The sequence below is a fragment of the Bos indicus genome, chromosome 5, assembly GCF_029378745.1.
Source record: "Bos indicus isolate NIAB-ARS_2022 breed Sahiwal x Tharparkar chromosome 5, NIAB-ARS_B.indTharparkar_mat_pri_1.0, whole genome shotgun sequence".
Taxonomy (NCBI): domain Eukaryota; kingdom Metazoa; phylum Chordata; class Mammalia; order Artiodactyla; family Bovidae; genus Bos; species Bos indicus.
Genome location: NC_091764.1, coordinates 100604507 through 100617386, shown reverse-complemented (window position 1 = coordinate 100617386; position 12880 = coordinate 100604507). Strand labels below are relative to the sequence as shown.

General features: G+C 38.1%; 1 pseudogene; it reads left to right on the top strand.

Moving 5' to 3' along the window:
* Positions 1-4314: 4314 nt before the first annotated feature.
* Positions 4315-5756, top strand: LOC139183044 (endogenous retrovirus group K member 18 Env polyprotein-like; annotated as a pseudogene).
* Positions 5757-12880: the final 7124 nt, after the last annotated feature.

Genomic DNA, 12880 nt, shown 5'->3' with positions numbered 1-12880 from the left:
GAATGTTATGCTCAATCAGACACAATCCTTAGAAAAACAACTTAGAGACATATATATATATACAGGATATGTCAAAATTGAAGCCACTTGGAATGGGAGTCATTTCATTCAACGGACAGCCCAAATCTGAGGTTTTTCCTTCTGCTCCGCCTGTAACAGCAATTGCTAACTTTGCTCGTACTAATCATTTCACTCCTCCTCAGGAGATGCCTACTTGCACTTTCGCTTTCCCAATGCAATTTAATCAACCTGCCTAAGGCCAAAATGCTTGGGCTAATCTAGATTTTGGCATGTTGTCTAGCTTTAAGAAAGCATGTACTCTGTATGGACCTACTTCTCCTTACTGTATAGAATTTCTCAGAGGATGGGCTAACCATTGGATGCCACACGATTTTTTTTCAAGTAGCAAAGATGGTTTTAAATCCTCAACAATTACTGCAGTAGCAAATGTGGGTTAATGATGAGGCCCAACAGCTGATGATTGACCAGCAATCTCATGGTAACCCTGCCAATTTAACCTGTGATATACTGACTGGAACAAGAGCCATGGCCGATATGATTGCACAATTAGCTAATATTACCCTTCAGATGTTATATTTCATTAAAGAAACTGCCTGCAGGGCATAAGCAAAGGTTGATAGCACTAACTCTGATGGTTCATTTGTTAAGATTATTCAAGGACATGAAGAGGAATATTCTCAATTTATAGGAAAATTAAAGGATGCAATTAAAAAATCTATTAAGGATGTGACGTCACAAAATATTATTTTAAAACAACTTGCTTTTGAAAATGCTAATGAGGAATGTCGATCTGTGCTCAGACCTATTCGAGAGACTGGCTCTCTTATGGAATATTTGAAAGCATATAGGGACATTGGGTCTATGTCCCATAGAGCAAAATTGGCAGCACTGGAAACCTCTAATGTACAAAAGGCTGCTAATACCAAATGTTTTAACTGTGGGAAGCCTGGCCATATGAAAACAATGTTGCCTGCCAACACAGGCCAGAAAAAATAATACTACTTCTAATAGGAAGAGACTCCCAGGAGTATGTCCAAGATGTAAAAGGGGGTTTCATTGGCTGAATGAATGTCATTCTAAATCTGATAAGGATAGAAACACTTTGAACCCTGGTGCACAGCAAAAACAACAGGGAAACTGATAAAGGGGCCATCCTCTAGCCCCACTACAAAAGGAGGACCTAGCGTTATGACACTACAAGCAGCTACATCTAAGAGTGCTTGCATTGATATACCTAATCCTTATGATGTGGAACTAATAGAATTATACAACCCCCACAAAATTCCCACTGGATATTATGGCCCGATTCCACCCGGGACAATGGGACTGATTTTGGGACGTAGTAGCTGCACAATGAGAGGTTTAATGGTTTTGACCAGTGTTGTGGACGAAGATTATGAAGGGGAAATACATGTTATGGTAAATGTTGTGAAAACAGGAAATGCATACTTACAAAAAGGGGAATATTTTGCACAATTATTAACTTTTGCCATATGTTAAACCAATGAAGGCATCTGATAAAGTTCGACAGGGAGGCTTTGGCAGTATCAGCCTTACTTTTGCACTATCCACCTTATTAAAGGAACATCAGAAACCTATGCTTACTTTACACATACGGGGAAAGAATTTCACAGCATGTTAGATACTGGAGCTAACATTTCAATCATTAGAGCTGCAGAGTGGACCCTCGATTGGGGTAAGGTTATGGCTCCTTCTAGACTATTAGGAATGGATGAAACTGATGCCACACAAACTTTTGTCAGTGCATCCTACTTACAAGTGTATGGCCCTGATCAAATTGTAGCTTATCTTAAACCATATATTACTAATATCCCTATCAATTTATGGGGATGGGATTTTCTTGAACAAACAAAAGCCACAATTTCTTTAAAGGAACCTTTTTAATGGGGACCATTGAGTTAACACTGCTGCCCCTCGATTGGGAATCTGATACCCCAATATGGACACCTCAATGGCCCCTAACTAAAGAAAAATTGGCAGCTCTTATGCAATTAGTTAATGAACAATTACAAAAAGCTCATATAGAACCTTCATTTTCCCCGTGGAATTCCCCTGTTTTTGTAATAAAAAAAGAAGTCAGGAAAATGGTGAATGTTGATAGATTTAAGAAATGTTAATAATACCATGTTACCTATGAGGCCCTTACAACCCGGATTGCCCTCCCCTTCTATGGTACCAAAAGGATGGTCTATAGTTATTATTGACTTAAAAGACTGCTTTTTTACTATACCTTTGCACCCTAAAGATAGAAAACGTTTTGCATTTTCAGTTCCTTCTATAAATCACATGGCTTCTGTTAAAAGATTCCAATGGAAGGTGCTACCTCAGGGAATGATGAACTCCCCTACCATTTGCCAATATCTCATATCTGTTTTATTACAACCCATTAGAGACAAGTATCCTACTGCGTTTATAATTCATTATATGGATGATAGACTTCTCTCTATGGAATCTGAACTCTGTTTACAACAGTTATATAATGAAGTTTCTAGTACTCTTCAAAATCATGGCCTCCTTGTTGCACCAGATAAAATTCAATGGAAAGCACCCTTTAATTATTTAGGACATGTTATGGAAGAATCTAAAATCAAACCTCAAAAACTCAAATTTCTGTGCAATCTCTACGCACGCTGAATGATTTTCAAAAATTGCTAGGGGATATTAATTGGCTGTGGCCATCTGTCGGCATCCCCACCTAGGCCTTACAAAATCTATTTAAAATTTTAGGGGGATCCCCCGACCCTAATAGCCCTAGGCAACTAACAAAAGAGGCCAAAGAAGAACTGGCCTTAGTGGAGAAACGCATTCAACAATCTTTTTCAACTCAGCTAGATTATGATCAACCAGTTTCTTTATATATATTCCCTAGTGAACATTCACCCACGGCAATTATAGACCAACACAGCCCAATAGAATGGGTATATTTACACACTAAACAGTCTAAAAAAATTGTATCATATATTGAGAAAATAGGGCACTTAATTGTGTCAGGAAGAAGCCATGTACAAACTTTGACTGGATTTGATCCATATGTAATACACATTCCCTTGACAAAACAGGAATTGCAAATTGCCTTACAGTATAACCTGACCATGCAAATGGCATTAAGTGATTTTCAGACTGTTATGTCATTTCATCTGCCGAAAGGAAAATCATGGGACTTTCTACAATGTACTAAATTCATTGTAACTAAGATCACTGCATCCCAGCCTATTTCCAATGCACCCACCTATTTCATTGATGGCAACAAGAAAGGCATAGCAGGGATTGTTGGCCCTGATATCAAAGAGAAATTACCCACTACCTATTCTTCAATACAAAGAGTTGAATTGTATGCTTTATATGCTCTTTTGTCGCTTCAACTGTTATCCTTCAACATATATACTGATTCCAAATACCTTGCTTCCCTTTTTCCTGATTTTCTTACCACCTTTTTATACAACCTAGATGAAGAATTATATACTCTCTTTTCACAGACTCAAGCTTTAATTCGTTCACGTACGGAACCTTCCTTTATTGCACATATACGTGCTCATTCAGGTTTACCTGGCCCTCTGGTCGCAGGAAATGATGCTGTTGATAGGCTCATAGCTCCCATTTTTACATCTGCCAGTGACGAACATGCTAATCTTCATACCAATGCTAACAGAGTGCACTCTAAATACCATATTCCTCTCACGGAAACACGGCATATTATTAAAACCTGTGATGTCTGCGCCCCTCTGCACTTACGAACTACGATTTCAGGAGTTAATCCCCAGGGGCAACAACCTAATTCCCTTTAGCAATCTGATTTCACTCACTGCTTCTTAAGAAAGTTTTCTTTGCTTTTTGTCTCAGTTGATACATTTTCAGGCTTTATCTGGGCAGTACCTCTCTCTTCAGAATCCAACAAACACACCATTTCTACACTCTTACTCACCTTCCCCATTATGGGGATTCCTTCTGTCTTGAAAACAGACAATGGACCTCGCATTCATTTCATTCATTTTTATCAAAATGGAACATAACACACATTACAGGAATACTCTATAATCCTCAGGGTCAAGCCATTATTGAAAGAGCCCACCACACCCTAAAACTCGTTTATTAAAACAGAAAGGGGGAATATGGAAGAGGAGATACACTTCTTATCTCATGAACCCTCAATTACTATTTTTTTCCCTCAATTACTAATATCTTTAACTAAACTTAACAAAAAATAATTCTGACACTCGTGCAAATAGACATTTTGCAGAAGACAAAAACAGCAAATTAGAAATCAATACATCAATGTGGTATAAGCAATTTAATCAGTGGCTGCCAGGAATCTTACGACTCCTAGGCAAGGGTTATGGTCTTGTCATTGCAGATGGAGAGGAAATCTGGGTTCCCCTTCGCCATGTCTGCTACCGAGAAGCACCCCAAGACCAGACTCCCTCGAAAAGTGATGAAGTTGATGCGAAGGGTCTCAATGACCCTGGAGGAGCCAATGAGGAAATGCCATCGTCTGAATCCTTACCTGACATGGGCTCAAGTGAAAAAACATGACTCATCAGGCTGAGCAGACACTGACGAGCAAGAGGAACATCATAACTGCTCCTGGTTTAATAGATCAAGCATTGGAGGCTTTCATAAATCTAAGACAAGTTTCTGGACTGATAAGGACATACTGCTGAATTGGTATAACGGGGGCTTATCACCCCCATGACCCAGGATTGTTGTCCCCATTGTGGGGCCGGAGCAATGGCACATTTGGAAAATTCCAGCAGCCTTAGAGCACTTCGCTAGTGTTTATGGGGCTGTGGGTGTGTTTCATCCTTCTAATTATACCTTCCTATATAATAGTACTGGCTATATTCAATCATGTGTTCACGTTCTGTATTTGTTTATTGTAGGGCATTTTGATATTGACTTATCAGCCAAGATTGTCAATTGTACTGCATGTGCATTGTATACCTGCCTTAATCACACCATTTCATATCACAATGCTAGCATTGTGCTAAACAAAGATCTGAGTTATGGCTTCCCATAAACTTAATTGAGCTTTGGACTGATTCTATATTTCTTTCTGTATTGTTGAAAACTAGGCTTAGGCGATCTAAGCGCATCATTGGGTGGATTATTGCAGGCATCTTAAGCCTTATCTCCATTGTGACTGTAGGAACTTTGTCTGGTATGGCTTTACATAATTCTATACAAAATTATGATTTTATCACTGTTTGGCACAAAGACTCTCATGATCTGTGGACTTGACAAGCTCAAATAGATCAGCAATTACAAACATGAATTAATGAGTTACAAACTGTGGTTATCTACTTAGGAGATCAAATGCAGCAACTGACTTTCTGAACACGTATACACTGTCACTGGAATTTTACTTCTTTTTGTCTGACTAACATGCCCTATAATAGCACTGAATATCCTTGGAATAAGGTTAAGGCGCATTTGCAGGATCTCACAAGTAACTCAAGTTTAGACATCAATTTGTTGAAACAACAAGTTGCTAATTTTCAAGTTAGAGTACCTAGGGAATTGTATAGTACTCAGTTCTATGATACTTTAACCAAAACCCTATTGTCTCTAGACCCTAGAGCTTGGCTTTCAGGAAGCATTATTTTTATATATGTATTAATCACCCTGCTCTTTTTGTCCTTGATTATGGTATACAGAAGTCTCTACTCAAGACTCCGTGCCTCCCACAATGGAGTCCAACTAGCTGCTGCCATGCTTAATTTAAAAACAAAAGGAGGACATGTTGGGAAGCGTAGTGCAAAATAGCCATAAAAGGAGAAAGTCCTTGGGAAAATGGCAAAGGGCCAGAAGTACGCAGCTTTGCACCACGGACAGAAAGACATCTCCTGCCTTTGGTTATGTTCGGCGCCAAGAGTTATTAATAAATAGGGATGTTACTTGTGAGAGCAGGTTGTGGGAGAAGCCCATGAGTCATTTACAGCGTGCTGTCCTTGAAATGTTTCTAGTGATTATGTGTTAACTCTGTATGTGCCCTGCTGGCCGCATACTTTAAGCTCTTTGTCTGCTTCTATAAAAAAGCTTGACTGCAGAAATAAACTTGTCAGTCCTTGCAAGAGACTGTCCAAGTGTCCTTCTTTCAGGTTCGTCGCTTCCAAGTCCTGGGGAGAAAAACCCCAACAGTAGCCACTAGCCACTTGGGGCTAGTGGGCATTTGAACAGTGGGTAGATTTTAAATTTTTATTTAATTATAACTGACTTAAATTTAAACACTCAAATGTGGTTAATGGCTACTGTATTGGACAGCAGCTCTAAATGTATGATTTGGATTTAAAAATTACAGCATTTGAGAGAAGAATTTTTCCACCACCAATTTTTTACCACTGATGTCAGGAATGGAGTACAAAATCAATACATATTTGCAAAACTCACCATAATATTGTAAAATAGTGTGCAAGTCACTCAGTTATGTCCAACTCTTTGAGAGCCCATGGACTGTAGCCTGCCAGGCTCCTCTGTCCATTGGATTCTCCAGGCAAGCAAACTGGGGTGGGTTGGTGTGCCCTAATTAGCCTCCAATTAAAATACATTAAAAAAACCAAACTTTTGGTTATTTCTTGTGAAAAAGTGATACAGGTATAGATCAGATATTTAGGCATTGATTAGATATTTATTTGTAATGTTTACATAGATGAGTACCTGAACAAGGTAATACTCAAGGATTGATTCAAAAGATCTGGTGCTTAGAGTCATTCAGAAGATATTGTGTTAGAAAAGCAGTAAACAGGGAGTGAAAGAATAAACCTTGATAAAATTCTAACTAAAGAAAAACTATGGTATGAAATATAATTTATGGTTATAAGGATGGGCTTTGAAGAGGAACAAGGGAGCCTTGGCATGGTGACTGATAGCTGTGTAATACTGGCAATTTACATAGAATCTGTGAGCTTCAGTCATTTTACTATAAAGTAGGAATGCTTGTTATTGTTTAGTCATGTTTGACTCTTTGCAACCTCATGGACTGCAACCCGCCAGGCCTCCCTGCCCGTCACCAACTCCTGGAGCTTGCTCAAACTCATGTCCATTGAGTCAGTGATGCCATCCAACCATCTCATCCTCTTTCGGCCCCTTCTCCCCCACCCCCCCCAACCCCCACCCCCCTCCCCGCACCCACAGCCTTCAATCTTTCCCAGCATCACGGTCTTTTCAAATGAGTCAGTTCTTCACAGCAGGTGGGCAAAGTATTGGAGTTTCAGCTTCAGCATCAGTCCTTCCAATGTATATTCAAGATTGATCTACTTTAGGATGGACTGGTTGGATCTCCTTGCAGTCTAAGGGACTCTCAAGTGTCTTCTCCAACACCACAGTTCAAAAGCATCAATTCTTCGGCACTCAGCTTTCTTTATAGTCCAACTCTCACATCCACCGGAGAAGGCAATGGCGCCCCACTCCAGTACCCTTGCCTGGAAAATCCCATGGACGGAGGAGCCTGGAAGGCTGCAGTCCATGACTGAGCGACTTCACTTTCACTTTTCACTTTCATGCATTGGAGAAGGAAATGGCAACCCACTCCAGTGTTCTTGCCTGGAGAATCCCAGGGATGGGGCAGCCTGATGGGCTGCTGTCTATGGGGTCGCACAGAGTCGGACACGACTGTAGTGACTTAGCAGCTCACATCCATACATGACTACTGGAAAAACCATAGCCTTGACTAGATGGACCTTTGTTGACAAAGTAATGTCTCTGCTTTTTAATATGCTGTGTAGATTGGTCATAGCTTTCCTTCCAAGGAGCAAGCATCTTTTAATTTCAAGGCTGCAGTCACCATCTGCAGTGATTTTGGAGCCCAAGAAAAGAAAGTCTGTCACTGTTTCCATTGCTTCCCCATCTATTTGCCACGAAGTGATGGGACCAGATGCCATGACCTTAGTTTTTTAAAAGTTGAGTTTTAAGCCAGTTTTCTCACTCTCCTCTTTCACCTTCATCAAGAGGCTCTTTAGTCCCTCTTCACTTTCTGCCGTAAAGGTGGTGTCATCTGCATATCTGAGGTTATTGATATTTCTCCTGGAAATCTTGACTATTATTCCTATTAAAGTAAGAATGATAATGATAGGTTAATAAATTTTAGGATACAATACCTTGGATAAAATAAATACTATACCTGTTAAACTTCATATAATTAAGTTCTCCTTGTGTATCTAAAGCATAAAATCATACAAATTCAGAAATACGTGAATGTTGAAGGAGAGCATCCCTGGTACACAGAAAAAAATTACTTTGCTAATAGACAAATAAAGAGATCGTCAATATTCCCAAATCCATAAGAATGGAAATAACCTGTTTATTTACAGATGCATGTGAATAAAAGTTCATACCACTTGGTGGCAGTATAATACATTGGATTAAACAGGACTTTAGCACAAGAACTGATTTAGGTACAAATCTCAGTTACCTTATTCAAAGATTCTATGAATTCAAGCGAAGTTTGTAACCTTTCTAAGTCAAGTATATAGTGGAAATAATTATGTCTGTCTTGACTGTATTACATTAAAGCTGTGAGAATCACTTAAGAATTATGTCAAAGCATCTTCAATTTTAACATACTATATAGAAAGTCTCCAAACTTTCATTCACAGAATCACTGCAGTTATGAGGCTGTATAAGAAAGTAGTAAATTTCAAAAGCAATAGAAGCAAAATTAATCACTGATGAGCTGACACTTGCAAAATTGGCTGCCACACACCTGCTCTTCCCACCTGGCATTAGCAAAATTGGCTGCCATGCACCTGCTCTTCCCACCTGGCATTAGCCTCCATCTATGTCATGACATCAAGGAAGTTGTTGACTGTATTTCACCAGCTGCCGGATGCTAAAATTTAATGCACACAGAGTGTGCTATGCAAAATAACCTTGCTTCCAAAGTATTTAAGATTTTCTGAGAGCTTTGAGATTTGTTTAAATCAAATTAGAAATTAGTTTAAATCACAGGCAAATTTACTGAAAAATGGGAGAACAACAGAATTGTACAAATTAATACTTTAAATATACAAAATCAACAGGGGGACTAAGAAGATTAGTAGCTGCTTCAAAGGAGAATGAATTGAAGACTGAAGTATTAAGAGACACTCAATAAAAATAAAATCAGAGAGGTATTCTATTTTTTTTTTTCAAAAGTGGCACATTATATGATTATGTTATAAAACTCAAATAAGAGCTACAGTTATACTACTCTGCTATTATAAAATCAGGTTGAAAAATAATGTCCCTCATAAAATCTCAACACTTAATTCTCTCCATTCTAAAGATTGTTGAATATATACAATTGTAGCTTAAATCTTAAATATAAGATAAACTATTTTCCAATAATATCATGCTTTATTTTTCAAGATAAAGCCTACTGAACTCTCCTCCCCCACCATTTATTATGAAATGTTAGTTTTTCTTTTAGATCAGTTTATGCAAGTGTACTTTATCTAGTATTCAATTATACAATGAGGACTTCTAGTACGTTTTAAGATGATTTATTTAGGAAAAAATAAAGTTAGATTTGGAAATTGATAAAATAATTCGATGTGGTTAGATACATATCTTGGTGAGGTCTTGTTTTCTTTTTGTTTTTTTACTCTGTATCAAATATGCTTTTTCTCACAAATGAATGGAGAGACAGCTAATGCTCTCAGATGGACTGTTTATTTATACACATAAGAATTTTTTGCAAATGCTTATTGATGATATATTTTCTTTTTTCATAAATTGTTACCTCATGTTTTCTTCTAGTTTTATATTGCTATTTTTTTAACTGACTAGAAAAAAACCCTTGTATATTAAGACTATAGTTCCTTAATTTACATATACATTTCAAATGCTTTCTGTGTTATTTGTCTTCAATTTTTGTTATAGTGCACACATGATTTATACTTGATTTTTGGTATTTTTCTTTATTGTTCTTTTCTTTTTGAGAAACAACAACAATACACTTTTATTTATTTATTTTTTATTGTTCCTTTCTTTTTTGACAGTTATGGAAGATCATTCTCTACCTAATGTATTTCTCTTTTGGTCTAGCCTCCACTTGACTCATTGCAAAAGACCCTGATGCTGGGAAAGACCGAAGGCAAAAGGAGAAGAGGGTGGCAGAGGATGAGGTGTTTAGATAGCATCACCATCTCAATGGACATGAATCTGAGAAAACTCTGGGAGATGGTAAAGGACAGAGAAGCCTGTCATGCTGCAGTCCCTGGGGTTACAAAGAGTTGGACTGGACTTAGCAAGTGAAGAGCAACAATTACATGACTTGATGGTTCTATGGCTGTACAAAGACCACTTTGTTCTGCTCTCTTTTGCCTAGACACCCTAAATTTTCTAATGCTCTTTTTGATTATTTTACCTGTCACAATGTTGCTTCCTCAGTAATCTGTAATCAGGAGAATGTCATTCTTGGTTGAACCAGATTCACAGTAGGTGATCAAAAATGATGATTATTCAGACGTAAATATTCACTGGTAAAGTTTCTTGTAGGATGAAGGAAATTTAAATAAAGACATTTAGGTGGTGTAGAATAAGTATCTTTGGGAACATTGTTTTAATTAATTCATTTTTTAATCAAAGGATAATCGCTTTACAGAATTTTGTTGTTTTTTTGCCATGAATGAGCCACAGGTATACATAGAAATTATGAAGGAGCATGTTGAAGGGTCCAGACTCTACATCAGATAACATGGACATAAATTCTAGCTCCAACACTACATTAAGTTGATCATTCTCCTTGCCACTCAGTTTCCTCATCTTTAAAGTGGGATTAATAGCCCTGAGAGAGTGGTTTAAATGGTTGAAGGAGATGGTGCATCTCCAAAATATTATAAGTATGCAATATTATTTTAATAATGTCATTTAAATAAATTATAAAAATCTTTATTTTTGCTATTTCCAAGTAGGTGAATACCTCTCTCATCTTTTTCATTCTTAGCTCTAATCATTTGTATATTTATAAGAACAAATTGCTCTTTACATTCCCTGGGCTTTGTCAACTCCATTAGTATATTTTTAAAAGCTACATTTTTTAGATATTCTGCTATATGATCTAAATCCAAAGATTAAAACAAAGTTATCCTTGACATTTACAAAGATAACTTTAGTATTCATATAGTAAGTAAAAGGATATAAAAATTCATACAGTAACTGAATGATATTGGAGTCAACCTTTAGGTTTTTACTCTGCTGTTTTAGTTAACACCATAAAATCTATCCTATAATATTATTATTTCCTTTCTTTCAGGGCTTCCCTAGTAGCTCAGCTGGTAAAGAATCCACCTGCAATGCAGGAGACCCCAGGTGGATTCCTGGGTCAGGAAGATCTGCTGGGGAGGGAATAGGCTACCCACTCCAGTATTCTTGGGCTTCCTGGTGGCTCAGCTGGTAAAGAACCTGCCTGCGATGTGGGTGACCTAGGTTGGGAAGATCCCCTGCAGTAGGCAACAGCTACCTACTCCAGTATTCTGGCCTGGAGAATTCCATGGACTGTATAGTTCATGGGATCGCAAAGAGTAATATTGGGGTCTGAATGATATTGGGGTCAACCTTTAGCTTTTACTCTGCTTTTTAAATTAATACCATAAATTCTATTGCTGTAATATTATGGTTTCCTTTCCTTTAAAGCTACTATCCTTTTTCTTCACTTCTTTTCCATATTCTGTCCCCTATTTCCCCCTTAATTCCTTACAGCCCCTTTGCCGGTGTCCAGACCCAGTGGATCCAGAGAATTCGAAGCGGGGATGGCGTCGGCGAGGATCAGGAAACAATTGCTTAATTAAATGTTAATTAAAGGTATAAAGAGTGGTTAAATAAGGATAGCTCAGAGAGAAAATTTAGTGGAGAAAAAAGGCTGTATAATTCAGCCAGGAGGTGAGAGAAAGAACGACATGGGGAGATCAAGCTTTGGTGAACAAGGCCCGCACTTTATTTTCCAAAGTAATTTTTATACCTTAAGTTATGCATAGAGGATAATGGGGGAAGGGGTAGAGTCATGCAGTAAGCCAGGCTTTCTTCCTGAAAACTTATCATATGCAAATTTTAGGTGATTTGCATCATCTTCTGGCCCGGAGGCCTGTTAACATTTTAAGACCCTTTCTTCAGAAAACTTATTTTTCTCTAAAGGTGATTAGTCAGTCGCTACCTTCCAAAAGCATTAGGTAAAGTTGCATTCCTATAGGGCAAAGGTGTGGTGGGCTATAACAAGAAAAAGAATTAACTCAAGGGTCCAAGGTTACAAACATTAAAGCTACTACTTACACCAATTATATTAATCAATGCACTGCCAGGGACACAGCAGGTAAGGGATATGGAAACTTAGCAGCAAACATTGGCCCAGCAAGTGAAAAACCCTTCACCAATACAATTTCTAATCAATCTTTTAACTGCTCAAAGGAATCTGTATTCAGACAGTTTAGAACATCTCATGCCTCTCACGGTTGTGAACTAGAACACTCTTGTCATGCCCAGGACAGCACCCCGTAAAGTCAGAGGTGTAGGTGAGAGCACAAAGCAGTAAAGTAGGCAGACTCTGGTTTTGGGGGTAGATGCTCAAGAATTTCCAGGGGGACTCCTGAGGCTCGATCCTGCCTTTACGTACACCGAGCCTCCTTCCTCATGACCTTTGCCGCGGGTGGAGTTCCTCACGCTGGCTCCTGACACTCCTTGAAGAATAGTCTTGAAGGATCCTTCCTTTAATTCCAAACTTCTCTTTTTTTCCTAGCAATTCTTTTGGCAATACACTTGGCTCTCAACCACTTAGTTTGCTGATTCATATCTACTTAACACAAATGTGATCTAAATTATTAATTTTTTGTGCAAAATTTCAAACAAATCATGAAAGCATATTTGAAAAAAT